Source organism: Cupressus sempervirens, unplaced genomic scaffold (assembly GCF_028749045.1).
Source record: "Cupressus sempervirens isolate cs-2001-9-10 unplaced genomic scaffold, ASM2874904v1 CseChr00s100002_03, whole genome shotgun sequence".
NCBI classification, from domain to species: domain Eukaryota; kingdom Viridiplantae; phylum Streptophyta; class Pinopsida; order Cupressales; family Cupressaceae; genus Cupressus; species Cupressus sempervirens.
Window position 1 is genome coordinate 3,461,920 of NW_028322207.1, and position 20,440 is coordinate 3,482,359.

The 20,440-nt window shown below is 33.2% G+C and overlaps 1 pseudogene; it reads left to right on the forward strand.

Annotated features, from left to right (window-relative positions):
* The first annotated feature begins 4,011 nt into the window (after positions 1-4,011).
* On the forward strand, positions 4,012-4,812 carry LOC149527834 (putative magnesium transporter NIPA3 pseudogene; annotated as a pseudogene).
* The last annotated feature ends 15,628 nt before the right edge of the window (positions 4,813-20,440 follow it).

Sequence of the window (20,440 nt, forward strand, 5' to 3'; positions counted from 1 at the left end):
CTATCTAGAACATATCTGTTACACATGACAAAAGATTATGATAAGAGCCCCTGAATAAACATGTATACACCTTTGTCACCCTCTCTTTTGGCATGTTTTAGCCGTGGAAATGGAGATTTTAATCAGTGTGCTAAAGAGCAAGGCTTGTTTTCAAAAGATCTTCCTTTCTAGAAACATGCACCATGTTAATTTGTATTGAAGTTGGTACACATTAAAATATCTTGAAAGCATCCTAGGTGTGGGGAATACCTAGTAAAACTATGGTGCTTGTGAATCATTTGCTTGCTACTTGTTCCCTCGGAACTGAAAGAAATCACTACTTTTTGTGGTGTCATTCTGGCAAACAATAAGGTGGTCTCCTAGGATGTAGCTGTTGCTATTTAGATTCTTCATTCTACCTATGCACTTGCTTAGTGTGATCACAATTCTGGTGCAAAATTAATATAGTTGCTAGTGGCTTTAGACTGTAGAGAGACATAAGAATTCTAAGATATTGATGGTTGTAGGAGAGATTAACAGGAAAGTGTTAGGTAGGACAAAGGCTTACCTTCGTGTCATAAAATATTGATACACATTATCTTGATGTAATGGAAGCATGATCAACATAAATTTATATTTCAGCAAAGATATTGCCAAGAGTAAGATGTACCACACACAAAAAGAACAAAGTGGATGATATGAAGTTAAAGGTAAGGAGGTGATTTGAAAATATTTTCTGATCAAGTATGTTATTGTACTCAAATGTAATGAATGGAAATGGTATTTAAACTTGTCAAGAATATAATCATAATAAAGAAAAGGAAATGAAGAGTTGGTTTTAATAAATGAAGAGGAAGACTTACAGTGGGAAGGAAATTATTATCACATGAAGATAAACCTTTCAGCAGTCCTTCATGTTTGAAAAAATTAGTTATATTGGTAACTAAAAAGTCACCGCATGGAGAGAAGAGGTTAAATATGGAATTCAATGATAAGGGAGAGCTTCTTCTTTTCTTGCATATAGTCAAAGAGATGGAGTAGAGGAGAGGGCATGTTAGTTTATGTATATCATTTCATTGCATATAGGGGTTGGCAAATTTTGGTGAAGTTGGTTGTAGAGTCAATCAAGTTTAGTGCCATTATTTTACCATCCACTTTCATCATATGTATCTGATGTTGTTTCATTGTGTTGAATTGAAGATGGGGAAATAAATACAGTTTTCTTTCATTGTATTCAATTTGGCCAATCAGTAGAATAATCAGAGAATTATAACTAGTTGTGGAATTGCATCAGCATACTTCATTTGCATTTCATAACTTGCATAGTCATTCTTCATTTGCATTTCATAATTTGCATTTTCAAATTGTTGTGTTGGGAAATTCATAAGATTGTGAAAATCAATCAACATAGCATCTTTGCATTTAGATCCTGCCTGAGATTTCACTTGCTTGGATGGAACTCGATTTCCTTTATTGTTCTCTGGTTAAGAACATATCTGTAGTAGGAATTAGAATTAAAACAAAATTCATTGAATATTTTTCACATAGGGAATTGTACCTTAATTGAAAGGGAAACTAGTTATTCCTAGAAATAGTTTCCCAACTATTATGTAAAGTTGTTCTTCATTAAAAATTGGGCAAATTAAAAGGAGAATCAAAAGAAGAACTATTTGTTTACTAATAGATTTTTGGTGACTCCACTGGGGAGGTGGAAAAGAAGATTAGTGTTGAAATTTTACTTCCTTAGATTTTTGTTATCTTTGTTGTCTAGAGATTGGCGACTCCATTTTAAATTCTCAAAATTTTTAGCCAAGCAGTTCAATGCTTTCCTTTTCAGATTTTGAGGCTCCTCCCCTAGGATGGAGGTTGTTGGTTCTGTTGAAGAATTTTTTTTGAAGTATTCAAAAAATTTAGAAGACTGGATTCCAGCAAGTAATGAAGATGTCTCAAATGTTTTTATCTTTATCCCAAAGTTCAAAGATCCAATCCAAGAAGTTACAAAAGATTTAGCGAGAGAGGTGAGATGGCTGAAGTATTTTTATGGCACTATTCTTATCAAAAGAAAACCTCCTGTACAAGAGCTAAAAGAAGAAGAACATGTATGTGAAGATCTTTATAAAGTTGGAATCAGTGAGCCTAACCTCACCTCACCAAATGTGTTGCATAAACATGAAGGAGAACAACATATATGAGGTAACCTTCAAGTAAGTAAAGATGAATGTTCACATAATTTGTACCTTCAGCCTGACTGTTCAAGTAATGAAATTTTTAGTTGTTGTGAGAATAAGGAAAGTTTTAGTTTGAATTTTGATCCTATGTTAGTTGAAAGTGGTAATCAAGATGAGTTCATACCATCAACAGTATGTTATGAAAAGTTTCCATCATGTGGGATAGAGAAATGATCAAAGAGTTTTGATTTTTCTTTAAAATGTCAAAATGAAGATATGGCTAAAGTTGCAGTAGTTGGTAACATCAACAATTCCAATGGACATATTACCTTGTAAAGAAGAGATCATTTTTCAGCCCTTACCGAATCTTGAGAAAAGAGTTTCTCCTCTTTTGGCTCCAGGTATATTAGATGTTGAAAGTTGTTTTGATCATGGTTTTCTCATGAGTATTGTTGATAAAGATGATATGAGTTCTCTTTTGGAGGTGTGGATTAATTATTTGTTTCAGCCTAAAGAGTATCACAGTTTTGATTCTTCTATTTAGAAAGAGGGGGGAAAACAAGAAATTTATAATGAAGCCTGGTGGTTTGGAAAGTATTTTTGGCTCACTCATGATTTATGCTATGACAATTTTTCTTCCAGCAATAAAGTGGCTATCTTTGAGTTTTATTCTTGGTTCAGCTCATTGAAGCACAATCCACTTTATTGGAAAGGCTCATATTTTTCTTTGCTGGTTAATGGTCATTCAAGTCCTCCATGTTCTCTTTTAATTTCTTGTTCATAGTTAGATTGCTTTCAAAATTTTGTTGTGCTTAGCTTAGGCTTTCCCACTTTTTGTTTTAGTTTTGGCCTTGCTCCCCTCCACCTTCCCAATAGTCATTTCTTTATTATCTAATTCCTATTGCTTTGACTCTGTAACCCAATGAATAAGGTGCTTGCTTAACCAAAGATGTTAGATTCCATATGCACTTTGCAGTACATATTCCCTAGTCAGAGCTAGTTGTAGGCGCACTTTTAGTACCCCTATTTCAAAACTTCAATGTTTGGTTGTCTTGGTCAGATTTCTCATAAGATGCCTAAACTTTCCTCTAATATGTCATTATAAAGGATGAAGATCATAATCTTGATATGCGGATGTGAAATGCCTTGTTTGAAATTTCCAAATTCAAATCCCATTGCCTCAATTCTGACTCATAATTTTAATTGAAATTAGAGAGGAGAATGCACAACTAGAATATAGAATCAAGATTGGATTATAGAACCAGCATTGGGAATTTGAATTGGCATTGGGATGTAGAAGTGGAAAATGAGAAATTTTCTACACATTTCTCCTTCCAAAAGTAATATTCCATCAAGCGTGTTCAATAAAGATTATGAGTTTCTTCAAGAGCAAATGGGAAGGGGTCAGAATGTTTGACCATATCCAAAACCTACACTCAAATTTGACATTTAAAATAGCAAATAAAATATTTGAGCATAGAGAGGTTATGTTGGTAGAATATGCACTTACATGTTCATTTTCTGCAACGAGAAGCTATTTGGTCATTTTCTGCAAGGAGAAGCTACATTTTGATTTTCTGCAAGGATAAATACATGGTAGGATGGCATGACTATTTTCCTCATACCAGTCACTTGCGTATATTGATGGTTTGACATAGCATAAAATGTGAAGAACCCAAGCCCAGATTAACACTGCATACAATTATGTTTGGAATAGATCAAACAATGAACATCTTGATGCATACATTTCCTTCTTCATCGAACCTCTAATGTCATCATTATATTTTGGCCTCTTTCCCATTTTTTTACTAATTCTATTAATGTAAAGCTTGCAGCCTAAAGGAGTTCAAAAGATATTAATGGAATGAAATTAGGCATGATCATTATGATTATTGGAGAGGTTGCAAATTTTGTTGTTTATGCATTTTCTCCTACAATTTTGGTGACTCCTTTAGGTCCACTGAGCATAATTATCAGTGTTTTACTAGAAAACTTTATACTAAAGGAGAAATTGCATAAATTGGGGATATTGGGTTGTGTTATGTGCATAATTGGATTGGTGGTTATTGTGATTCATGCACCTTTGCAAATTTCTATTAGCTCTATTCAAGAAGTTTGGCATCTAGCAACTCAAACTACATTTGTGTTGTACGAGGCATCTATTGTGGTGATAGTTATGGTATTGATATTCCATTTTTCCCCATGATGTGAAAATAAATAAAAATGTATTGGTTTTCATAGGCATTTTCTCTTTAATGGGCTCTTTATCAGTCATGAGTGTGAAAGCACTAGACATTGCTTTGAAGCTCACTTTGAGGGAAATAATCAGTTGATGTATCCAAAGACATGATTTTTCATGATGGTGGTGATTAACTATGTTATCATGCAAATGAACTATTTGAATAAGGCTCTTGACACTTTCAACACTACGGTGGTTTCTCCAATTTACTATGCCATGTTCACAACACTAACCATCCTTGCAAACATCATAATGTTCAAGGATTGGGATGGTCAGAGTGGAAGTAAGATTGCATCAGAGATCTATGGTTTTATTATTGTCCTATCTAGAACAGTTCTATTGCACATGAAAAAAGATTATGACAAGAGCCCCTCAATAAAGATGTATACACCTTTGTCACCCTCCTTGTGGAAATGGAGATTTTAATCAGTGTGTTGAAGAGCAAGGATTGTTTTTAGAAGATCTTCCTTTCCAGAAACATGCGCCATATTATTTTGTATTGAAGTTGATACACGTTAAAATATCTTGAAAGCATCCTAGGTGTGGGGAATAACTAGTAAAACTATGGTGCTTGTGAATCATTTGTTGCTACTTGTTCCTTGTGAACTTAAAGAAATCACTACTTTTTGTGCTATCATTCTAGCAGACAATAAGGTGGTCTCTTGGGATGTAGCTATTGCTATTTAGATTCTTCATTCTACTTGTGCACTTGCTTAGTGTGATCACAATTCTGGTGCAAAATTAATATAGTTACTAGTAGCTTTAGACTGTACAGAGACATAAGAATTCTAAGATATTGATGGTTGTAGGAGAGATTAACAGGAAAGTGTTAGGTGTGACAAAGGCTTACCTCCATGTTATAAAATATTGATACACATTCTCTTGATGTAATGGAAGCATGATCAACATAAATTTATATTTCAGCAAAGATATTGCCAAGAGTAAGATGTACCACACACAAAAAGAACAAAGTAGATGATATGGAGTTAAAGGTAAGGAGGTGATTTGAAAATATTTTCTGATCGAGTACATTATTGCACTCAAATGTAACAAATGGAAATGGTATTTAAACTCATCAAGAATATAATCATAATAAAGAAAAGGAAATGAAGAGTCAGTTTTAATAACTAAAGAGAAAGACTTACCATGGGAAGGATATTATTATAACATGAAGATAAACCTTTCAGTGGTCCTTCATGTTTGAAAAAATTAGTTATATTGGTAACTAAAAAGTCACCACCATGAGAGAAGAGGTTAAATATGGAATTCAATGATAAGGGAGAGCTTCTTCTTTTCCTACATACAGTTAGAGAGCTAGAGTAGAGGAGAGGGCATGCTAGTTTATGTATTTCATTTCATTGCATATAGGGGTTGGCAAATTTTGGTGAAGCTGGTTGCAAAGTCAATCAAGTTTAGTGCCATTATTTTACCATCCACTTTCATCATCTGTATCTGATGTTATTTCATTGTGTTGAATTAAAGATGGGGAAATAAATAGAGTTTTGTTTCATTGTTTTCAATTTAGCCAATCAGTAAAATAATCAGAGAATTATAACTAGTTATGGAATTGTATCAGCATAGTTCATTTGCATTTCATAACTTGCATAGTCATTCTTCATTTGCATTTCATTATTTTCATTTTCAAATTGTTGTGTTGGGAAATTCATAAGATTGTGAAAATCAATCAACATAGCATCTTTGCATTTAGATCCTGCCTAAGATTTCACTTGCCTAGGTGGAACTCGGTTTCCTCTACTATTCTTTGGTTAAGAACATTCCTGTAGTAGGAATTAGAATTGAAACAAAATAAATTGAATATTTTTCACATAGGGAGCTGTACCTTAATTTAGAGGGAAACTAGTTATTCTCAGAAACAATTTCCCAACTATTATGTAAAGTTGTTCTTCATTAAAAATTGGGCAAATTAAAAGGAGAATTAGAAGAAGAACAATCTATTTACTAATAGATAGAATATGTCTATCACATTGAGATGATTTTATATTCCACAAACAAAATATCTATCATTGGAAATAAAATGCAAGTTGAAGGATCATTGTATTGATTACATTCTAACCATTGTATTAGGTGAATCTCTTAATAGAGTGTTCCTGACAGACCTATTGTAAATCTCCTAATAGAGTGCTCACTTTATTGTGATGTAAAAATTATTTAATCAAGGTAGACTTAATAGTCTTGTAAGATCTTAGTAGGGAAGACCCCTCATAAGGTAGATCATCAGAAGTGATCAAACTTTGTAACCCTAACAAACACACTTTATTATTGCAATACTGAAGATTTTGTGGGTGTCATCCCTAATGTTGTTTTACCTTCACCTTGGAAGGTTCTTGTGTTACCATATCTAGTGTTACATGTCAATATATTTCTTATTTGTGTTATTCATATTATTAGATGTTAGATTTTATATTAGATGTTGTTATATGTTGTTATATAGTTAAGGTTATGGAAGAGATATGTGGTGAATTAAGTATGAATGTGATTCATGTTTAAAGCAGCAGAAGTTTTATATATCTTGATTCACCCCTTCTTCTTAGCATATTACTTTCCCTATTAGATTTCCAATAGGATTAATGAAACCTAAAAATAAGAACATGGTGTGCAAGTTTTTGATTAAGTAAAATAGGTTTTACAGGGATCCTGAAACCCAAATGTTTTACAAAAATCTGAAATAGAAATAAAAAGTAAAGTCCAGCTAGTATGCATCTGCTTATAAAAAGCTGAAACCAAAAGACAAGCCCATAGCCAGGAAATAAAAGCCAATAACCCTAGATAAGGATGAAACAAAAAATGAAAACTACGACTATTAGTTCTCTCTATCTAGAACCTGCAGAGTCTTTGCAGCTTCATTGGCCCTCTAGTTGTCTACGCCCACTTGGTCCTAGTTTTGATCATCCGCTGATCCCCTGGTCTCTTTCTCTTCTCCCTCAATTTTTCCAAAGTCCATATTGGCCTTATCTTATTTTTCCCTACCAAAACCATCTTCCTTCAGTGATTCACCCAAACTATTGATATTCTCATTCGAGGTGTTCAAATTTGTAATCACCTGATTAGAAGTCTCCATCTTTAGAACTCTTTTTTCAACCATTGAGATATGGTACTCCTAGTTAGCATGGTTTCCCTAGTTGCTACTTCTCATGCAGTTATCCTTCTAGCTCATTTTCTCCTTGAGCTCTTCTATCTTGTGAAACAACCATTTGATAGAGTGAAAGTTATCTATCATGCTATTTTTAGCGTTGTTAAGCAGATTGAGCCCATATTCTTTGGCATTGTTAGCGATTGCAACTAGAGCCGGGTCAAGAAGTTCATCAAAATGGACTTTACCATCTATTTCCTCCATCATTTGGGGGTTCATCATCTCTCTGACAATCCCCATCTTTTCTGATTTAGAATTAAAATTTCTCCACAACTCCCTCTTGTCTTTCAGAACCACCTCCCTAGTGTCTTCCACCAAAGAAATTATCTTCCCCTGTGGCAAAGAAATAGAAGGGATAGGGACCAAGAACAAAGGAGTCTGGTCTTTTATTTCTTCTAGCAGTGAAGCCTCCTCAGTTTCCTTTTCTTTGGGTTCCTCGATGTAGCTATTGTGTCTTCTTTAACCTTCTCACTGTCCTCCCCCTTCACCTCTTCATCTGATTCTATATCCTCTTCTTCAAAACTATGCTCCTCTTCTTATTGTTCCTTAGTCTTGGGGGGGGTTAGGGGTTAAACCCCTAGGGATTTTTTTGCTAGGGGCAATGTTAGCAAAAGTAGAGACTTTCTCCCCTTCCTTTGATTTCTTGCCTTTAGTGGGGGAAGTTTTCTCATCTTCTAAATTTATGATCTTCACTTCCTTAGAATTTGAGCTCTTAGTTTCCTTAGAAACATTCCCAACTTCACCAAGGGATTTTCCCCTAGTCTGAGTCTTTAAGTGCTTAGAAACTAGAAGGAGCAAACCTCATGAACGGCTGGGTTAGTAGTGGGTTTCTTTTTAAAACTCTCAATGCCCTTGCTCATGGAGGTGAAAAGATAAAAATGAAAAGAAATATTTATTCCATGTCTAAAGTGATTTAACAGAATGAAGTGATGAGCTCTGACCCTATCGAATCTAGTATCCAGAGATATATATTTGATAATAACCCTTAAGACATAACTCCAAAGCTTTTTAATGGACTCCATTTCATAGTAAGTCTTAGTCTTCAAGAGTTTCTTCCTTTCATCCTTGTCCTTCACAAAGTCTTTGACTGCATTAGCTGACATTTTCTTGTCTCTAAAAAAATGTATCCCCTCCAAGGAGATCTCTATGACCTAGTTAATTAGTTCCACATTGACCTGATTTGTAGCCCCATCAATTTTAACTTGTCTGTCCTTCCAATATTTCACCATTGTCTTGGTGACCTCATTGTCAAGACCATGGAGTTTTTATATGAATCTCGTAATGCCACCCTTCTCCAACTTATGCTAGACCTTCGAGTTGTTCCTCCAATTTTTTCCCTCCCCCATCAGCTCCTTCCTACTTCTTTCCCCAACCATAATGTCCTCTGGTTCAAAAAACCTACACCTGCTCCCTGTTCTCTCACAAACTTCAGCTTCCTTCAATTTTTGAACCCCAAAAAATATTTTACATTCGGCGAATAAAATGGTAGAAGGAAAATTGATCCATAAAGCATGCCACATGTATTTGATATGATGGAAAGTTAATAACTTTGCATGACTCTCATTTATGCCTTGTTTGATGTGCAATCTTACAAATATTTCCATAATTATAATTGGATTGCCTTCATACTTCCCTGAATACGATCTAGTAATATTAAATCTTTCATAGCCCCCAAAAAGTTGTTTCCATTATGCCATGTCATCATCGATTACCACTTTGTTTGCAAACTAGTCTACAGCTGAATTGGCCTCCCTATACACATGGCTTATATGGACCTTTTTAAACTTGCCCAGGTTAGATTTGGTCTCCTCCACCACATTCACAATAGTCCAAGAGGAAAATGATTGACCATTTAAGTAGTTAATAATATTTAAAGAATCCCCCTCTAGCTGAAGGTTCTCGATCCCAGAAGCCAAGGCTAGCTTAACAATGTGACAAGCTACATTGGCCTCAAAAAAATGGGTCAACTGAGCCCTAGGAGGATAAAAAGAGCTACAACACTACCCCCATGACTATTTCTGATAAATCCTCCATAGCCAGCAAGACTAGGATTCCCTTTGGTTGCCCCATTGAAGTTGGCTTTACGCCAGTCTTTAGGGGGAAGAAGCCACCTAGCCTCCTATATTTTCCTATTGCTATCCTTTTTTTTTCTATGTTGCCTCCTCCTCCTTCTATATCTCCTCCCTTTTTTTATTGCAAAATTCTCCTTCATTGATCCTTCTATTTTTTCTGCAATGACAAAAGTAGGGGATTCCCTATTCTAAAGATACAATTATTTCGCTCTTTCCATATTCCTCAACAAAAGTGCAAAAGAGACTAGGAGCATAACATTTGAGTCTTCATTCTATTGTGCACACTATTTTATTGTTTGAAGAATTCTTGGATGTTTTTCGAGATGCACCAACTGACCCCATAGTCCCTTGTCAAAAGATTCCATACCTCAGAAGAGTAGGGACAATGAATAAAGAGGTGGTTAACCATCTCCAGATCTTTCTTACAAAGGCTACACCTATTAGGGATAATATAATCTCTCTTTGTCAAGTTATCCAAGGTAAGCACTTTTTCTTGGAGGAGTAGCCAAAACAACATGGTGTGCAAGTGAAAAGAGCATGGTATGAAAGGTTACATTCATATTTGATTAAGATTGTTTTTTTCTAGAACACGTCAGAACAATAATTTATATCTAAAATGTGAATATGAAATTATGTTATTTATCAATAAAATATATGTGGATAACATTATATTAGGAGGAAATGACATATTGTGTAAGACATTTTCTGATCAAATGAGTACACATGTTGAAATTTTAATATTTGGTGAGATCAAACTTTTCATTAGATTATAAGTATATCAAACAAGGAAATGTATATTTGTGACTCAATCTAATTATGTAAAAGAAACATTGAAAACATTTGGGATGGATGAGGCTAAGCTAGTTGATACAACTAAGACACTACTAGAGAGGTAAGTGAGACAGTAAAGATAAATGATTAGTAAATTATAGTATGTTTTACATAATAGACTAGATATTGCACTTTTTGTTGGAATTATTGCAAGGTTTTTATCTAATCTAAAGGAATCACATGACTTATGTAAAAAGGATATTTAAATATCTAAAATGAACTGAATATTATGGCTTATAATTAAAAAAATATGATGACTTTAATCTTAAAATTTACAAAGATATTGATTAGACTAGTAATTTTGATGATAGAAAACACACAAGCGGTGGAGCTTTTTTTTTTGGAGAAAGATTGATTACATGGATAACCAAGAAATAGAGTTGTATTTCATAATCTACTGCTAAGGTTGAATATGTTGCTACTATAATCAATTGTTCAAATATTGTAGGGATTAAGCAACTATTGGACGGTATGAAACTTAGAGATAACTAAGCCTGTTACTATTTATTTTGATAACACTAGTGTAATAAATATTTCAAAAAATATATTAATGTATGCAAAAACAAAGCACATATTAATCAAGTATCATTATTTGAGGAAGTACAAGAAAAATAAGTGAGGATTGAATATGTGAAGTCTAAAGAGATAATTGCTAACATACTTACTAAGTCATTACCTAAGGATGATTTTGAGTATCTAAGATGTAAACTAGGGGTCTTGCCCCTATCCAAAATTCACTAGGAAAAGATGCATGTTGCATCAATTCATGGATGAATTGTAATGTCTGTTGATTTGATGCAAGAGTTCACACTTTAGTAATATTTCTAAAGTTATGAAAATTAATGTGATGAAACTGATGTATATTGTACATGCAAGGTACAAGGATAAATACAAGGTTTAATAAGTTTCATATTGAAATTTATAATCACCTTTTGTATTTTTATCAAAGGGGGGAAGTGTACAACAGGGGGAAAGTGTACAAGAAGAAGTATATAAAAGTGGAGAATATTATTAAATGGTGAAGTATACCCAAAGGGAGAGAGAATTTGCAAAGGAAAAAATATTGACAAATAATTTTGGTTGCTGAAGATACATACCAAGTTAGAGAGAACCAACTAATGGAGCCAAAGAGCTAAAAAGTTGTATTTTTGACAATACACACATTTGATTATCTTATGTAAAGTTTTTTAATATAAAATCATATGTTATGTGTTGTAATCAATTCCAAAGGGGGATATTGTTAGCCCCAACTAATAATGTAATTGGTAATCTTATGAATGCATGTAAAAGAGTCATACAGTTGTTATATTTTCATTTATGTCAAGTCTTAGTTGGATAGACATATGCTAACTCAATAGAGTGCTATATCAATATGATTGACGAAGACAATTTGAAGAAAGTGTATTGAAGAGAGAGTTGATAAGTATGGTATACAATGGGAACTTAAGGGAGTTGAACAATGATAATCTAATGATGGTTTGATTATTTTATAATCATGTAATTTTGTAATGTATTGAACTACAAAAGCTTAATCAATTGACAATGTTAAAGAAGGAAGTATGTATTCATTGAGTGACTACAATGTTCACCAAGAAATCAAAAAAGTAAGAGAGAAATTCAACATTGCCCAAGCAATTCTAGTATTAATTGAGTACTATATTACCTAAGTGAAATGTAATTTTCACTTAGTAACAGTTGGAAGAACAAGTTGAAAGAAATGGAATCAAAGGAAAAATTTTGATGGAAACAGGGAATGTTCTAGATGGTCAAAGGTGAAAGTCAAAGTTTATTACAAGATCAACAATTGGGAAAATTCAACAAGGATCTAATGATGGAGGTTAAAGAAGGTTAATAAAGAGCACAAATTTCTATGAAAAGTTATATATTTCTATTTGGTTGAGTACATGTAATCTACGATTGATGATTGTAATTAACAGATAATAAATGGAAGAATTTGGAACCCCAGAAATGACAATTTAAGGAGGAGATGAGATAGTTTTTAGGTTGTTGATTTGGTTTTCTGATGTTACCATTCAAATTCTTAAGAAGAGATCAAAATGAAAACTATTGAGGAAGGTAAAAGAAGATAGTTGAACTGGGTGAACTGGGTAGAGGTGAGGAAGGAAAAAGAGAAGGTGTGAATCAACCAATTGAGAGAACAAAGAGAAAAGAGAGCATAGTGGAATATTAGATAGAGACAAGAGAAGAAAGGAGATATAAATAGGAAAGGTAGTTCTATACTTGAATAGATCATTTTTATATTGTTACATTCTAATCATTATAGCCAAAAACCTCATAGACTAATTATACCTAACAAGTCTGTGAAATCATTTATGATAACATTGATTAGATGTGTTTGTAATTCCTTTAGAGAAAACCACTCTTTAGAAAAGATCAAGGATTGATAAGGTATAGATGATATTTTGGTTGAAATCCTATAACAAGATCACATTAACGATGTGTTTTTAGCCCCTAATAAGGTTGGTTCCTAACAGAGCTCACTTTAGGAGAGTGAAAATTTTATGTTGCCAGTCTTAGGTGGTTTTTCCTTTCATAGGGTTTCCATATTAAAATATTGGTGTCAAATGTGTTAATTTTGTTGTGTTACAAGTTGTTTTACATGTTATTTTCCTTTTAGTGCAACTCAATAAAAACTAAGTTTATGATCAGTAATAATTAAGTGATATTACTATCATTTGGTTAAAATAGAACAGTGAATGAAAATTTGAGTAAAGTGATTGAATGAGTAAATTGTGAAGTTGAATGAATACATTGAGTGAAAGTTTATGATGATTATTAATGTCAGTTGGTACTATTTGAAGGGACTATGAATAATTTATTCCCCCAAACTTCCAGTTATCTAATAGCAATGTGACATCTCAAGTAAACTGTGAGTCTCATGAATGCCAATACCTAAAGATTCAAATGTCTTTTCTTTAGTGAAAGAGATGTCCTCTAAATGTTATATCAAATGATCCACAATCATGTCAAACTCAAAATGATGATCAATTAAAGAATGAAGATGAAGGTCATAGTGTTCCCTCATAATAACTATGGAAGATCATCCTCAACAAAGAGGATATGAACGCTATCAATGATGTCTCCCAAATCCTTAATGAAATATTCCAAAAATAAACCTGCAATGTCTATCAAGAAGTCATCCCAAGGAACTTTAATTAGAATACAAGGAATATCCTACTATAGTAAATCATATGAAATATATTATTTCATTGAATCACAAGCAATAACAATTTTTTGGAACAATAGTAAAAATATCATTGGAGAAGTATATTTAGGGTCTCAAATATAAGTCCAATATGATAGAATATGTATGACATCTTCACAAAAGGTCATATGATATCAAACATCAAGAAAAATGAGGTCATCTATAATAAGATCTTTTAGGAATGGAGGAATATGGGGATCTCCAAAATTTTCCTAAATCTTTATCCAAATGGTGTGTGATTAGTCAATACCTTTAATCTTGTAGTAAATTCCATGCACTTCAAGGAGTAATTGATTGATGTTAGTACAAATCAAAATTATTATATGTTCATTATTAATTTCCCAAATGCCATGATATGAAAAAATATCTAATTCAAGGATGAGTCCATAAATATGAGGCAAGAGATTAAGCCATCTAAAATATTTGATGATCCCTTTTGGTCATGACTAATATTTATCCTCATTCAAAGTTATGAAAATGGGATGTGGTGTTATATCCTTGATTACACTAATGAGACTTATTACATGAAAAATGAGATCAACAAATGAATGTGTTCCCTAAAATGTCATGAATTAAATAACCTCTCCAAAATAGATGATTTTGGCACTTTATATGTAGTGCATGCAGAATCTTGAGGTGATAGAATTGACCAAAGTGTACTTCTAATTTTGATTATTACAAAAAAATATGAAGTAATAAAAAACTCACACAATTAGGACACTAGATCACTAGATGATTCAATCGATTACAAGAACCAAATAGGTCAAATGAGACCAAATATTGAAACTAATTTTTTTGTCCAAATAAGCCTATAATCTAATAGCAACTGTGGATTATTCTAAAAAATTTAAGAACTTTTTATAAACAATGACACCTTAAAAAGTGTATGTATGACTCTAAAAAAACCCTTTGAAATTGCAAAATCAATGATAGGATAGGTACATTCACCAAAATATGCACTTTCTAGAAAATAAGTCCATCAAAATTAGAAACTAAAATCACCATTAAAAAAGTTTAATAAGTTCTAACAAAATAGAAATCTCTAAAAAATGTTCTCGAATGACCAAGTTATAAACATTTGAAAATGCAATCTATAAGGAGTCCAAAAAATTGAAACTTGATCAAATCAACTATATACAATGTTAAATTTTATGGTTTGATAACCATTAGAAAAAGCTAATAACCCTAAAAATTAATTTTAGATGACCATAAATTTAATAAAAAAGGAATGATGTCTTTTGATAATTGTTCATATGATGAGTGGGAAAATATGTTGATGTAGCACAGGGCAGTGATGTATTACACCACTTTTTCTAAGAAAAGGCAACCTAAACTACATTGACTAGACAATATCTTTGTTGTTGACTAGGGCTTATGTTGAGGTTTCAATCTTATTATGCAATGAGGTTAGTGTCACATTTCATTGGAAGGAGAAGCCACATGGCTAAACTTGATTAGGAATTGTAAGTGTAACTACCTACAAGTGTGGGTGAGTTCTGAACTCATGCTTGGGTTATCCAATTTAAAATCTTGTGATGTCTCATTAGACCAAATCAAGGTTCATTTAAAATTATCATTATGTCTAAATGGAGGATCCATGATAAAATACTTAGCCATATATTCCATGATTCAATTTTGGAGATGCTTCATTCTTAAACTAAAAATTCAAATATTCAAAGTTGACTTACTCTTTCCAAGATTAATTGATTAGACAAGCCTCAACTCAAGATGGAATGCCTCTCAAAATAGAGTGAGTTCATTGAGTTTATCTTCAAAAAAAAATATTCCCTCCTGGTCAATAACTTTAAGGTTAGTGTCACATTTCATTGGAAGGAGAAGCTACATGGCTAAACTTGATTAGGCATTGTAAGTGTAATAACCTACAAGTGTGGGGGTGCTCTAAACTCATACTTGTGTTGTCTAGCTCAAAAAATTAGGATGTCTTGTTGGACCTGTTGGGACTCAAAATTGCCTTCCCAATTTGAGTACCATTCCAAGATTTTGAGCCCCTTAAAGCACATTTAATGCATTTATACTAGTTATTTGTTTGAGGCTTAAGAGGTGCTTAATGTTTCTAACACCTTGCATTTAGCATATCCATTCATCCTGTGAAGATAAATTTCCATTTTGAGTGATTATGTGAAGTTTCATTTTGAGCAATGTCCAAATTTGCATTTTTGCATAAGTGTCAAACATCAACAGGAGGCTTAGTTTACATCTGAATATCTCGCACCTAGTTATGTTTCATGACTCATCACTTTGGGAGTGTTTATTATCCATATTATAGAACCTATGTTTCATATTTTGAGTCATTTTGACATGTCTTGACTAGGTTTTGAATCCCTCAAAGTCAATTTTTTACTGTTGTAATGTTGATGCTAATTGCTCAGAATTCTAGGAGGCCCTATTTGACTTGTTATAACTTTGACCCAGTTGACAAAAATGAGAAAATTCCTTTTGCATTGTATTCTAGAGGTCAAAGACTTGTTATGTGTTGGTAAAATAAATATTATTGACAAATGAGTGTCAACACACTTAACCATTTTCATCATAAATGTCGAGTACACAATAGATCTCGAGCTAGAATTTCAATAGGTGTTGAGTCACAGTTAGTGCCAAGAAGATTATAGTATAGCATATGCTACGCAATACAAGAATTGTTCATGTGCAAAGTAATAGAATCATTTAGATGTTGAGAAACTCAGAACAACATATGCCACATGATACATGATACAATAGGTGCCAAGAAAACTAGGAAACGTAGTAGATGCTGAGCAATTCAAAAATAGTATGTGTTGAGCATCAGTAATACTTCATATGCCGAGCAACATAGGATCAGCATAAGAGTTTGTACTTGCACAAATTAAGATGTAAACCATTTTTGGAGTTGACTTAGAGAAATTTTGAAGGAGAAAGAGGATAAGGATGAACCATTTGTATTCCCTATGAAATCTACATGCAACCAATGGGAAAAATACAAAATATGAAAGGGAATTTGAGATTGAATTTGGATCATAGATCCATACCTAAGCCTAAGTCTTTGCATTCTTTATAAGGAAGACAAATGCAGCATTGTATGTGTAGAAGAAAAGTTGCATAATGGGAGATTATAGTGAAATCTCAGTATGAAATGAAAAAAATTAGTGAAAGGGATAGTAGTTATATTTAGTTGACCATAGTAGAATAGGGGACATATTCAAATATCAGATCAAGCAAGAATCAAAAGAGAAAGAGTTGATCAAGTGCCTGAACCTAGTAGTTCAAGATTGCATTCAATCAGGTCAAAAGTTCTAATACTCTCTCACAATCATATTAGAAGTTGAAATCCTATAGTGATAGGTTAGCTTAATAGCTAGATAGGAAAGTCTTTGGATAAGGACAAGAAAATCCTATGTATTAGGTAGGTTTAACAACCTTTATGTAAATCCTTTAATAGGGTGACACTTCTTGTAAAGTGTTTGTAAATACTTTCAATAGGTCACTATTGACATAGTGTAAAGCCTTTAATAGGGTAGGCCTTTAACAAGGAAAACCATCAAAAGTGGTTGAATTCATTGTTGTAGTGATTTTGTGGGTGTCATCCCCACTCCAGTTTTACCTTCTTATTCCTAGAGGGTTTCTGGGTAACCAAAATCTCTTGTGTTATGTGTTGATGAATGCTCTCATCTTATGTTTGTTTACTTGCATGCATGTTAATTTCAGTTATATGTTATTATGAGTTTGAAAGAATGAATAATTGGTACTTCTGATTCAACCTCCCCCCCCCCGCCCCACCTCATAAGTACTCTTCTCATTTGAATATTTCAAAAATTGGTATCAAAGCTCTGGTTCTCATAAGGAGAAGCCTAATAGCTTGGAGAAAAAGGTTAGAAGATGGAAGTCTTCAAACTTGGTAAGATCATTGACAATCAAGTAATTGATGTGCAACTAGCTCTACACAAAGTAGAGGAAGCTAGGGAGGAACTGAGAAAATCTTTGAAAAGAAGAAAGGAGATAGCCATAGCTAAAAATGACATACACTACAAGGAGATTGATACCACACACATTTTTTCTAATGGAGATTCCAAGGAATTTGATGTAGCAATAGCAGAATTAATTGAGAAAAATAGAACAGAAGCTGAAGAAATCAGATTACTCAAACTTGAACAAGAATCACAAGCCACAATGCTTTATGAAGTAACTAAACAAAAGAAAAGAGCTATTGAAGACAAGGTCATGGTAAAAGATGAAAAAATAAATCTCATCAATATACTAGAAGAGAATACAATTGAATTTGAAAAGATTTCAAAAATGCAGCTAGACACCTTGAGCTAGATGATGAATGCTCATCATGAGCTGAACATGAAGGACATTGAGATATCCACCTTGAAGATACAAAATGATCAATTGTAGAATGAATTGAAGAGAGAAAAGGAAATAGAAAAAAGCTACAAAAAACCCAATGAGGCCATCAAATATTTTGAGCAATTGCTAAAATCACCAAGGGCTAGTAATGATACTTTAGGACTTGGCTACATCAGCACTGAACAAGGAGAATCATCTAAGATTGAAAATGAAAGAATAAACAAAAGGTAAGAACACTAAACCCACTTCTCATTTCTATGGTAAAAAGGGACATACCTCTAATATGTGCAAAAGCAAGAAAAGTCATCAGCATGTTAAGCCCACAAATACAAGTTTTTTTCACAAGTGCAAAAAGAAAGGACATCAAGCACGTGAATATAGAACCAAGATTATAATGACACTAAGATTTGAAGGTCACTGCTACAATTACCAAAAATATGGACATAGAGCTTTTGAGTGTAGATCAAAGCCTATGTGGACACCTAATCAGCCTGCAAGAAGAACCAATCATGCACATCACTATAATTGGGATTACAACACCAGGTATAGCTATCACTATTTGCAAGATTACAGACACATTCTTGAAAATTGCATAAGAACACATTTTAAGGAAAATTATAGCAGATGGTTAAATCAAACTACTTGTTTTAGATGCTTAAAGATTAGTCATATCAGTAGGAACTATCCAACAAAAGTCAAAGCACCAAAGATTGAAGTTAATAAGGGCAAAGAAAAAAATAATGAGGAACACATTAGGGAAGATATAAAGAAGACATGGAAGAAGAAAGGTGAATGTAGCACATCAAATGGAGAGATCACTTTACCCAAGAGGTCAAATGATCGCACCTCATCAAATTAAGCACTAGAAAGGCACATAAGGTTGATACATATAAAGATGTATCATACATCAGCCCAAAAAGAACATAGGAACATTGCAAAGAAGAAATCTACATAAGTTTAAATGCCAAGATAAAAGTTGGAAGATGATGCTGAGCCATCTTTGGTTGCTGAGTTGAACAGTCTAGTGGATGCTAAGTAAAGAAATAATAGTAGCTATCAAGTGAGTGAAATACAATTGATGTCAAGTTGGAAAATCCTTTGGAAGCCGAGTGTACAGCTATAAAGCATGAAGGAAATAAATGTTAGGTTTTCAGCCTAATAAAAGTGAAAATCATTCATTTTCATGACATTCAAATGAAGAGAAAAAATTGGAAGAGCTAAGAGGCAATCAAGTAGCTACCTAATAGTCATTTGCATCAAAATTCAATAGAGATTTAGCATGAACTCATCGATTTGAAGGTATTTATTAAGTGTCGAGCTATGCAGAGTTTCAATTTTTAATACATTTTAAAGCCCTAGTTTGGTAATATGGCTTCTAGCTCAAGAAACCCTAAGGTAAGGGAGATCATGAGATTCAACTGGTTAGCAATGAAGTCAAACAGCCCGAATTCAGACCAATTCCTAAAGTAGCCTATAAAAATGACCCGACTGGTGCACTATTTGTCATTCCACCCAAAGTTATCATGGTTCAAGATGTAAGGAAATGCTAAAATTATAAAATTGATTCCATAGGTGACCTAGAAATCTTCAATGCCTATGATAAGTTATGTGAGAATAAGATATTGAAGGATAAGTTTTCGATCATTGAGAAGAACGGTTTAACTAAAACCCTAGTTTTTCCCATAGTGTTTAAAATAGAATGGATTTATATTGTTCTAAACCAAATTCATGATGGATGTATATGGCTAGTGTTAGGAACAGTTAAGATTACTAAAAGGATTGTGCATAGGGTTACTTGTCTTCCAATCCTAGATCAACCAAAAACATTGAGAAGTGATAGAAAGGAGGTAATTGAGAAGTTCACGCAAGCGCAAAATGGAACAATAGAGGAATGACTATTGATACTATGAATGACCCCCTACTTGACTTTACTATGAGGATAATTTCACATAAATTTTATCAATCCAACAAACTAAATAGTGTTCCCTCCATAGCTATTGATGTCGCATACAAGTTAGTAAAGAAAGATCAAACCTATGATCTAGCTAAACTCATGTTGCAACAAATCAATGAGAACTTAGGAGCCATAAGGAGATCAAAAGGTGCACAGTGTAAATTTGGCTCAGTTCTCATGTGCATATTCTTTTATGTGATGGAAGAATTCCCTTCATTTGGGAAGGTAAACTAAAATTCTAACAAGACAGTAGTCACCCAAATTAATGAGTTCATTGATCAAATGGGAGACAATTTTAAAGCCCAGATGACTGGCTATTTTGAAGACTTTAAGAAGTCTATGAAGTAAAGGATGAGGATACCAATCTCACCAGTTGAGAAACATGTCAATGACATATGCTTCTTGGTTGATATTGACTTCACATACATTCAAGCTACAATACCAAGGGTAAAATCATAGCATTGTTAGCAGAAGAA